The following is an 11,799-nucleotide window of genomic DNA, read 5'->3' as shown; positions in this document are numbered from 1 at the left end:
ACCAAGTCTACTATCCAAGACCAGGAATTCATATCTATTGGGATACAGTGAAAAGTATTGTTCATGCCCACTATACAGACAAAGCATACCATTCAAAGGGAAGGAAAGGAGAGAGTGAAGAATGTAGTGTTACAATCATAGCTAGGGTGTGGAGAAAGATCGACTTAATATAAGGGGTGCATGCAGTCCTTGATTATGCTGGCTGCTTTTCCGAGACAGCGGGAAGTGGAGTCAGAGGGTGTAGAATCATAGATCATAGAATCCTACAGTGCAGAAAGAGGCCATTCGGCCCATTGAGTCTGCACCAACCACAATCCCACCTAGGCCGTATCCCCATAACCCCATACATTTACCCTAGCTAGTCCCCCTCATACTAAGGGACAATTTACCAGAGCAAATTCACCTAACCTGCACATCTTTGGACCGTGGGAGGAAACCGGAGCACCTGGAGGAAACCCATGCAGACATGGGGAGAATGTACAAATTCCAAACAGACAGTGACCCGAGCCGGGAATTGAATCTAGGTCTCTGACTCTGTGAGGCAGCAGTGCCTGCCACCGTGCCGCCCTAGGTTTAAGGTCCAAGGAGCAAGGTTTAAAGGGGAGGCAGATTTTTACACAGAGAGTGGTGGGTGCCTGGAACTCGTTGCCAGGGGAGGTAATGGAAGCAGATACCACAGTGACTTTTAAGGGGCATCTGGACAAATAGATGAATAGGATGGGAATAGAGGGATATTGTCCCCGGAAGGTTAGGGGGGGGCAGACTAAATGGTCAGTGCAGGCTTGGAGGGCCGAAGGGCCTGTTCCTGTGCTGTAATTTTCTTTGATCTGTGACTTGGGTTTGCCCAGTCCATTCTGAACATTGTAAGGATGGAGTAACCAGTCTGGCGCTCAGCCACAGAATGCAAATATCCCTGGTATGGAAGGATTGTCTTATGAGGAAAGGTTAAGAGGATTGGGAATCTACTCATTGGAATTTAGAAGAATGAGGTGATCTCATTCAAACATATCGAATTCTTAAGAGGCTTGACAAGGTAAATGCCGAAAGGATGTTTCCTCTAATGCGAGAGTCCAGGATCAGCAGAAGACAGTCTCAGAATAAAGAAGGGCCAATTTAAGTCTGAAATTGAGAAAGAATTTCTTCTCTTGGAGAGGTTTGAGTCTTCCAAAATGTGTAGGTGGCTGTTAATGACTTTGGTATGTTCTGAGGTTGTCAAAGATGATTACAGAATTCCTTTTCAAAAAAGAGAGAGAGGTGGATAGATTTCAGGTGGGATTTATTTTATTCATTAGTGTCACAAGCCGGCTCACATTAACTGTGCAATGAAGTTACTGCGAAAATCCCCTAGTCCCCACACTCCTGTGCAGGTACACTGAGGGAGAATTCAGCACGGCCAATGCACCCCAACCAGCACATCTTTCGGACTGTGAGAGGAAACCCCACAGGGAGAACGTGCAGACTCCTCACAGACAGTGTCCCAAGCCAGGCATCGAACCCTGATGCTGTGAGACAGCAGTGTTAACCACTGTGCCATCCCAGGAGAGAGGTGGATAGATTTCAGGAGGGATTTATTTTGTTTATTAGTGCCACAAGTAGGCACACATTAACTCCTTGCCATAGAGAGCTGTGGGGCCAGAGTCCTTGTGTAGATAGATTTTTGATTAGTCAGGGAATTAAGGGTTACGGGGAAAGGGCGGGAATGAGGAATGTTGGATTAACTGCGATCCCACTGAATGGCAGAACAGGCTTGAGGGGCCGAATGATCTGCTCTTGTTCCTATTTCTTATGGCCTTATGATCAGGTCAAACTGGCTTCCAGGACTTGGGCACAAAACCTTGTGCCAACAGCATCGCAGGGGTGCTGCACTGTCGAAGGTGCTGTCTTTTGAGTGAAACATTGAGCTGCAGAATGGTGGCATACTGGTTAGCAGTGCTGCCTCACAGTGACAGGGACCCAGGTTCAATTCTGGCCTTGGGTCACTGTCTGTGCGGAGTCTCCCCGTGTCTGCGTGGGTTTCCTCTGGGTTCTCCGGTTTCCTCCCACAGTCCAAAGGTGTGTGGGTTACGTTGATTGGCCTTGCTAAATTGTCCCTTAGTGTCAGGGAGGTTAACAGAGTAAATACGTGGGATAGGGCCTGGGTGGGATTGTGGTCGGTGCAGGCTCAGTGGGCCGACCAACCTCTTTCTGCCCTGACTCCCTTTGCAGATGTGCATATACAGTCCAGTGGCATTAATACAATGGAGAGCAAAGGAATCTCCCCAGTGCCTGACCTGGCCCAACATGCATCCCTCAATCAACATCACAAAAATGAATATCTGGGTCATTATCACATTGTTGTTTACAGGAGCTTGCTGTGCAAAATCTATGCCCTGTGCCTTGCATTCCAAAGGTGACTACACTTCCAAAATGTGTGGGCAGCAGTTAATCACTTTGATATGTTCTGAGGTTGTTAAAGGAGGTTACAGAACTCCTTTTTAAGAAGAGTTTGAAAAGAGGAGAGAGACAGGAAAGATGTGTATAGAGTCATAGCGGTTTGCAACACAGAAACAGGCCCTTCAGCCCAACGTGTCCACGCTGCCCAGTTTTTACCACTAAGCTAGTCTCAACGGCCTGCGTTTAGCCCCTATCCTTCTATACCCCATCTTATCCATGTAATTGTCTAAATGCGTTTTAAAAGACAAAATTGTACCCGCTTCTGCTACTACCTCTGGCAGTTGTTCCAGACACTCACTACCCTCTGAGTAAAAGAATTGCTCCTCTTGACCCTTTTGTACCTCTCCCCTCTCACCTTAAACCTATGCCGTCTAGTTTTAGACTCCCCTACCTTTGGGAAAAGATATTGACTATCTAGTTGGTCTGTACCCCTCCTTATTTTATAGACCGCTATTAGATCACCCTTCAGGCTCCTACACTCCAGAGGAAAAAGTCCCAGTCCGTCCAGCCTCTCCTTATAACTCAAACAATCAAGCCCTGGTAGCATCCAAGTAAATATTTTCCGTACTTTTTCTAATTTAATAATACCTTTTCTGTAATATGGTGACCAGAATTGTACACAGTATTCCAGGAAGGATTTATTTTATTCATTAGTGTCACAAGGAGGCTTGCATTAACACTGCAATGAAGTTACTGTGAAAAGCCCTGAGTCACCACCCTCCGGCACCCGTTCGGGTACACTGAGGGAGAATTTAGCATGGCCAATGCACCCTAACCAGCATGTCTTTCAGACTGTGGGAGGAAACCGGAGCATCCAGAGGAAACCCACGCAGACACGGGAAGAAGATGCAGACTCCGCACAGATAGTGGCCCAAGCCACTATCTGCCCCACAGCGCCCTGGCGCTGTGGGGCAGCAGTGCACCCAAAGAGCTAAGGTTCAGTTTTACTACATTCTAGTTGAATGGTAACACACCGACAGGATTCCCGTGTGTATGCGCCCAATGTTTTGTTGAGAACAGATAGCTGGCCAGCACTTGAACCAAATGCCCATGATGATCTTTATGTTTGGCTTTAGGCAGTGACAGCACGTTACCTGACAAAAGTTTATTTATTATTGTCACAAGTAGGCTTACATTAACGCTGCAATGAAGCTATTGTAAATATCCCCCAGTCCCCACACTCCAGCGCCCGTTCAGGTACACTGAGGCAGAACTTAGCACCTTAACCAGCACGTCTTTCAGACTGTGGGAGGAAAGGACAGCATGGTGGCACAGTGGTCTGCATTGCTGCCTCACAGTGCCAGGGACCCGGGTTCGATTCACGGCTTGATTCACTGTCAGTGCGGAGGCTGCACGTTCTCTGCGTGGGTTTCCTCTGGGTGCTCCGGTTTCCTCCCACAGTCCGAAGATGTACGGGTTTGGTGCATTGGCCATGCTAAATTGTCCCTCAGTGTCAGGAGGACCAGCTAAGGTAAATGCATGGGGTTGTGGGGAAAGGGCCTGGGTGGGATTGTGGACAGTGCAGGCTCGATAGCCTCTTTCTGCATTGTAAGGATTCTATGAATCCGGAGCACCCGGAGGAAACCCACGCAGAGAATGTGCAGACTCCAGACAGACAGTGGCCCAAGTCTGGAATTGAACCCGAGTCCCTGACACTGTGAGGCAGCAGTGCTAACCACTGTGCCACTGCACCACCCCACAAGGAAGGAATCAGAGTCGCACTCATGCAACCCTTACTTGACAACAGCATGTACTTATATTTGCAGGAGCGAACAGGCTACAGTAGCTTGAACGCTGCACCCTTCCCCCTCCCAGGTCTGAGAGATGAGCCGATTTATTACCCTGACTCAGCCCAGACTCGGAATCAAACCAGACTTTGTCCCGACCAGAATGACTCAGGATCAAGTCAGGCATTGTGGCTACCCAGGCACACCTCGTTTATAGGAGCTTGCAGCAAAAAAAAGTAGACTATACTGCAGATTATGTCAGTGCTGTCTCTTCGAAAGTGTTATCCAGTTAGTCCCACTCCCTTTCTCTTACTCCACAGCCCCGCAAAATTTCTCTTTTTTTTTGTAACTTCTGCTGGCGTCTAATTCTATCTTGAAAGTTGCCTTCAACTTGTTTCCATCGCAGGGTGGCACGGTGGTTAGCACTGCTGCCTCACAGTGTCATGGACCCGGGTTCAATTCTGGCCTCGGGTCACTGTCTGCGTGGAATTTGTCCCAACAAGAGCCCCAACAAGCTGAGACATTCCCGATCCAAGCTGACAAGACAGGGCTCCCACCTCCTGTCTTGGGCTTGATCTACATGATCCAAGCTAATTGGAATAGGTGTAGCTCCTCCTCCAAGGTCTCATTTGCATCTTAGCCAAACAGCCGAGATGCTGCTTTAAAAAAATTGCCTCAAACGAAGCTGAAATGTAACCCAATGACTCCAATCAAGTACAGCATGTCGATACTACACTTGATCTTAGCCAAAAGGCCAAGAAGCAATACTGCAAATCTGAAACAGAAACAGAAAATGCTGGAAAACGCTGCTCTCCTGACCACATGTCCGTCCTTGGCCTTTTGCAATGTCCTAACGAACCCCAACACAAACTGGAGGAACAGCACCTCATTCATCTTCCGACTGGGCACTTTACTGCCTTCCGGATCGAACATTGAGTTCAACAACTTCAGAGCGTGGACTCTCACCTCCACCTTTACCCCATTTCCATTTATTTTATTTAATCTCTTCTTCTCATCTCATTCATCCATTTTTATCACCCTTTTTTCTCATTCCCATTTTTCCACTTCTCCATTCCCACCCTCTTTCTTGCAGCACCTCCACCCGCCCCACCCCCCCCACCCCCGACTCTTTCCCAGGACAAGCCTACTTATGACACTAATAAATAAACTTCAACTGTAATCTTGGGGCCGTTTGTCTTTGCTCATCTTGGCTATGGGACTTTGACCAGGATTCCTTGTGTATGCTCTTCTCATGAAGATTTCTTTAGCATTCAGGCTGCTGGGGAGGGGATTTGGTTGGGGGGGGGGGGGGGGGTGGTAGGGAGGTGGTCATTAGCTTTCCCAGGCAAGCCAGGGTACTGGCTGGGGGTGGGGAGGGGGGATGAAAGGGCACAATGCAGTGTGAAGGCTGATCCATTGCTCTACACCCTCTGTATGTTCAGGACTGACCACAGCTCCTGCTTGGCCAATCTCCACAGATGGGGAATTACTGCCAGTCCCCTCTGTACCTGTGGGAGTGGGCAAACAATGGCCACATCATGGAAGAGTGTCGATTCCACACTCAACACCCGCACTCAACACAGCAGAGCCGGGAGAAACCGCTTGGCTTAGGGCACTTAGCTTTTGCTAAATAAATAATGATTTATAATCACGAGGGGCTTAGATAGATAAGGTGAATAGCCAAGGTCTTTTCCTCAGGGTGGAGGAGTCTAAACCGAGAGGGCAGAGGTTTAAGGTGAGACGGAGAAAGATTTAAAAGGGACCTGAGGGGCGACTTTTTCACACAGTGGGTGGTGCGTGGATGGAATGAGCTGCCAGAGGAGGCGATAGAGGTGGGTACAATTACAACATTTAAAAGACATTTGGACAGGTACGTGGATGGGAAAAGTTTAGAGGGAGATGGGCCCAACGCAGGCAAATGGGACTCGTTCAGTTTCGGAAACCTGGTTGTCATGGACAAGTTGGGCCAAAGGGCCTGTTTTTCTGCTGCATATCTCTACGACTACCAAACTGCCTTCCTCATCTGTACCTCTGTTCTGCCATTCACACATTCTGATCACTTAAAGGACATTTTTAGCATCTTTCTCAGCCCTTTTCACCCTCATTTACATTCCCTTTGTCCAATTACAGAACCCCCACCCCCCACCCCGCCTCACCCTCATAGAATCTCAACAATGCAGGAGGAGGCCATTCAGCCCATTGAGTCTTCTCCAACCACAATCCTACCCAGGCCCTTTTGGTGTAACCCCACACATTTACCCTGCTAATCCCCCGATACAAAGGGGCACGGCCAATCCACCTCACCCACATTTCTTCAGAGTGTGGGAGGAAACCGGAGCACCCGGAGGAAACCCACGCAAACACGGGGAGAACGTGTAGACTCCACACAGACAGTGACCCAAGCTGGGAATTAAACCCGGGTCCCTGGCGCTGTGAGGCAGCTGTGCCGTAGAGTAAAAGTGTTTTCTGACTGGTTTTCTTTTAGTTCTGACAAAGGGAGATCCAGAGTCAAAACGTTGGTTCTGTTCTCTTTCTCTCCACAGATGCTGTCAGACCTGCAGAGATTTTCCAGCATTTTCCGTTTAAGCGCATTTGCAGTGTGGCCACTGTTGTAATGTAAGGAAACACAGTTGCCAAAAGCTCTCAAAAACTGCAATGAGATAAATAATCAGATAATGTTTTGCTAATGTTGGTTGAGTGATAAATTTTGTGGAGACAAGAAGGTAGAGTTAATGCTTCAGATCAATGGCACCCTCAGAACTAGGCATTGTTGGATTTATACTTTGTGTGTGTTACGCAAGAGGGAGCATCTTGATTTGATTTGTTATTATCACATGAGTGAAAAGTATTGTTTCTTGCGCACTATACAGACAAAGCATACCATTCATAGAGAAGAAAAGGAGTGTAAAGTGTAGTGTTACAGTCATAGCTAGGGTGCAGAGAAAGATCAACCTAATGCAAGGCAAGTCCATTCAAAAGTCTGACAGCAGCAGGAAAGAGGCTGTCCTTGAGTCAGTTGGTACATGACCTCTTTTCCCAACAGAAGAAGGTGGAAGAGAGAATGTCCAGGGTGAGTGGGGCCCCTAATTATGCAGGGAAGGCTGCTTTCCCTGAGGCAGAGAGCAGTGTAGACAGAGTCAATGGACGGGAGGCTGGTTTGAGTGATGGACTGGGCTTCATTTACAACCCTTTGTAGTCTCTTGCAGTTTTGGACAGAGCAGGAGCCATACCAAGATGTGACACAACTTGAAAAATTCTTTCTATGGTGTATCTGTAGAAATTGGTGAGAGTCATAGCAGACATGCCAAATTTCCTCAGCCTCCTGAGAAAGCAGAGGTGTTGGTGGGCTTTCTTAACTAATTCATTAGCATGGAGGGACCAGGATAGGACGTTGGTGATCTGGACACTAAGAAACTTGAAGCTCTTGACCATTTCCACTTCATCCCCGATGACGTAGTCAGGGGCACGTCCTCCAGTATGCTTCCTGAAATTGATGACAATCTCCTTTGTTAGACATTACAGAGGAGAAAGAAAAGGCAACCGACAGTCGGTGGTGAATCTAATTGTGTGTGTGTGTCTGTGTGTGGGGGGTGGGGGGGTACACATTCTCCTCAAAACCAGTGAAAAATCGACACTAAGGTGTAACTATTTTAATCAGGCAATTGAGGTTGGCCTGCTTGAATGGGGGAAGGTGGTGGAGCAGTAGTATTGTCACTGAACTAGCAATCCAGAGACCCAGGGTAATACTCTGGGGACCTTCGTTCAAATCCCAATGTGGCAGATGCGGTCAGGGAAGGATTTCCCTCGAGTATTTTTCCTGCCTACCTTGGGTTTTCCCCTGTTTTGCTCTGCCGCTCCAAGGTGACCACAAGGCTGTGGGTGGGGGAAGCTGGCTGAGTGCCTCGTCTCAATGCTAGGTGGTCCTTTCCAATCTGATAATATTGTAGGTTGTTGTTCAGTTCTGCTGTGTAATATGGAAACCAGACTGCAGAAGTTATAGAAACCCGAGGCCACTTCTCCACTTCCAGCAGGAACAGTTTCTCCCCCTCTACGCAATCAAGGCCTTTCGTGATTTCGCACATAGGAGTGAGGAGCAGAAGTGCAGCCCTTCGAGCCTGCTCCACCATTCAATCAGGTTACGGCTGATCTCTCCCTGATCTCAAATCCACCTCCCTACCTGTTCCCATATCCCCTTGTCCCTTTTTCTTATTAGAAATATATCTATCTCCTTGAGACCATTCAGTGATTCAGACTCCACTGCACTAGGGAGCGGTGAGTTCCACAAATTCACCACTCTCTGCGAGAAGTAGTTCCTCCTCATCCCAGTTTTAAATCTACCGACTCTCAACCTACGCCTGCGACCTCTTGTCCTAGACTGCCCCACAAGGGGAAACATTTGGTCTACATTTACTTTACCAATCCTTTTTAGAATTTTATACACCTCAATCAGATCCCTCTCATTCATGTAAACTCCAGCAAGTACAAGCCCAAGCTGTTTAATATCTCATGTATCTTAAGGGGAGGCGATGGCCTAGCGAAACTATCGTTAGACTATTAATCCAAAAACTCAACTAATGTTCTGGGGACCCGGGTTCAAATCCCACCACGGCAGATAGTGGAATTTGAATTCAATTTAAAAAAATCTGGAATTAAGAATCTACTGATGACCATGAAACCATTGTTGGAAAAACCCATCTGATTCACTAATGTCCTTTAGGGAAGGAAATCTGCCATTCTTAGCTGGTCTGGCCTATGTGTGACTCCAGAGTCACAGCAATGTGGTTGACTCTCAGTTGCCCTCTAAGGGGCAGCCAGCCAGTGATGCCCATGTCCCACGAATGAATATTTTAAAAAGATCCCTTCATCCCCGGAATTAATCTGGTGAACCTCCTCTGAACTGCCTCCAATGTCACCACATCCTTCCTCAAATAAGGAGATCAAACTGGACACAATATCCAACAACTGCAGCAACACTTCTCTTTATACTTTTAAAAACCTCTTTGCAAACCTCTCTGCTGGAAGATCATCAAACTGTAATGTTAAGTCTGTTCTTCTCTCTCCGCAGATGTTCTCTGGCTTGCTGAGGCATTTCCAGCATTTTTCTGTTCTTATTCCGGCTTCTCTGATCTCTGCGGATAATCCAAAAACACCTCACACCTGGTACAGTCTGAATCAATAACAACTACATCTCTCCTTCAAAGTCAACAAAATGAAGGAGATTGTCATCAACTTCAGGAAGTGTAAAGGAGAACATGCCCCTGTCCACATCAACAAGGACGAAGTAGTAAGGGTCGAGAGTTTCAGGTTTTTAGGTGTCCAGATCACCAACATCCTGTCCTGATCCCCCCCCATGCCGACACTATAGTTAAAAAAAGCCCACCAATGCTTCTACATTCTCAGAAGACTAAGGAAATTTGGCATGTCCGCTACATCTCTCATCAACTTTGCAGATGCAACATAGAAGACATTCTTTCTGGTTGTATCACAGCTTGGTGTGGCTCCTGCTCTGCCCAAGTCCGCAAGGAACTACAACAGGTCGTGAATGTAGCCCAATCCATCACGCAAACCAGCCTCCCATCCAGTGACTCTGTCTACACTTCCCGCTGCCTCGGCAAAGCAGCCAGCTCATTGAAAGACCCCACACACCCAAGACATTCTCTCTTCCACCTTCTTCCGTCAGGAAAAAGATACAAAAGTCTGAGATCATGTACCAAACGACTCAAGAACAGCTTCTTCCCTGCTGCTGTCAGACTTTTGAATGGACCTACCTCACATTAAGCTGATCTTTCTCTGCACCTTAGCCATGACTGTGACACTACATTCTGCACCCTCTCCTTTCCTTCTCTATGAACAGCATGCTTTGTCTGTATATTGCGCTAGAAACAATACTTTTCACTGCATGCTAATACGTGTGACAATAATAAATCAAATCAAATCACTCTCTCCGAAGCCCGAATATTCAAGCTCAAGTGCCCTGGTGGAAGGAAAAGGAGAGATTGTGAATTCTTCCAGAATTGTTGGGGTTTGTTTTCAGTTCACACCCTTCTCAGCCAGACTATTGTATCTATTTTGTTTTAGAATCATAGAATCGCCACAGTGCAGGAGGCCATTTGGGCCTTCAAGCCTGCACCGTCAATGATCCCACCCATCCCCTATCCCCGTAACCCCATGTATTTATTATTATTAATAATTATTTATTGTTGCCAGTTGGCTTCCATTCACACTGCAATGAAGTCACTGTGAAAATCCCCTAGTCGCCACACTCTGTTCGGGTACACTGAGGGAGAATTTAGCATGGCCAATGCACCTAATCAGCATGTCTTTCGGGCTGAGGGGGGAAACTGGAGCACCCAGCGGAAACCCATGCAGATACGGGGAGAACATGTAGACTCCACACAGTGACCCAAGCCAGGAATCGAACCCTGGCACTATGAGGCAGCAGTGCTAACCACTGTCTTTTTTTATTTATTTGTGGGACATGGGCGTTGCTGGCTAGGCCAGCGTTTATTGCCCATTCCCAGTTGCCCAAGGGCAGTTGAGAGTCAACCATATTGCTGTGTTGTTGGAGTCACATGTAGGCCAGAGCGGGTAAGAATGGCAGATTTCCTTCCCTAAAGGATATTAGTGAACCAGATGGGTTTTTCTGACAATGGTTTGTTTCATGGTCGTCAGTAGATTCTTAATTCCAGATATTTTTTATTGAATTCAAATTCCACCATCTGCCATGGCGGGATTCGAACCCAGGTCTCCAGAACAATAGCTGAGTTTCTGGATTAATAATTCAGTGATAATACCACTAAGCATCAACTCTGCCCTACAAGAACTAGTAGAGCAGATTCAAGATTTTTAGGAAGGATGTGAGGACATTTGTTTGAAATAGCAAGTCATAATTGTCAACTGTGTAAATTAAGAATAAGGATAAACAAGTGGACGGCGTTCCTCATTTGAGCATTTATAAAGAGATACTTATTATACAAGGGTGGTGAGCGGGGGGAGCAATTCTTCACTAGTAATGTTTCACTTTATCGCATAAATTCAAACTTGTTACAGGTAACTTTGAGTCTCCACTTTCACTGGAAGTTTAATTGTAACGACTGTCCACCAGGTTGTGGAAGTGGTAGTTGATCGCAAAAGGAAATTGGATAGGTGCTTGAGGGAAAGGAAGTTGTGGGGCAACAGGGAGAGAGCAGGAAAATGCGACTGGTTGGATTAGTCCACAGAGGAATGGCATGGTGGCACAGTGGTTAGCACTGCTGCCTCACAGCTCCAGGGACCCTGGTTCAATTCTAGCTCAGGTCGCTGCCTGTGTGGAGTTTGCACGTTCTCCCTGAGTCTGTGTGGGTCTCCTCCAGGTGGTCCGGTTTCCTTCCAAAGACGTGCTGGTTAGGCAGCATTGGCCGTGCTAAATTCTCCCTTGGTGTACCTAAACAGGCACCTGAGTGTGGCGACCAGGGGGTTTTCACAGTAACTTCATTGCAGTATTAACGTAAGCCTTACTTGTGACACTAAAATAAATTTTTAAAAAAACTTTAAAACATTCCACCACCTCTGACTTGCTGCTGAGCAACCCCTTGCTGGAAAATAAATTTGTGTGAAGATCCAGTGATGCTCCGACAGTCGAACAGTCTGCCTGGTCTCT

At 47.1% G+C, this 11,799-nt stretch overlaps 1 non-coding gene across 1 annotated transcript; it reads right to left on the bottom strand.

Moving 5' to 3' along the window:
* Positions 1-4,738: 4,738 nt before the first annotated feature.
* LOC145361144 (U2 spliceosomal RNA) lies at positions 4,739-4,926 on the bottom strand. Its single transcript, XR_013889806.1, has one exon. It is a non-coding gene; the product is annotated as a U2 spliceosomal RNA (small nuclear RNA).
* Positions 4,927-11,799: the final 6,873 nt, after the last annotated feature.

The sequence above is a fragment of the Carcharhinus amblyrhynchos genome, chromosome 33 (genome assembly GCF_965287045.1).
Source record: "Carcharhinus amblyrhynchos chromosome 33, sCarAmb.v2.hapA, whole genome shotgun sequence".
Lineage (NCBI taxonomy): Eukaryota > Metazoa > Chordata > Chondrichthyes > Carcharhiniformes > Carcharhinidae > Carcharhinus > Carcharhinus amblyrhynchos.
The sequence above is the reverse complement of the archived record's forward strand: the minus strand, read 5'-3'. Positions and strand labels throughout refer to the sequence as shown.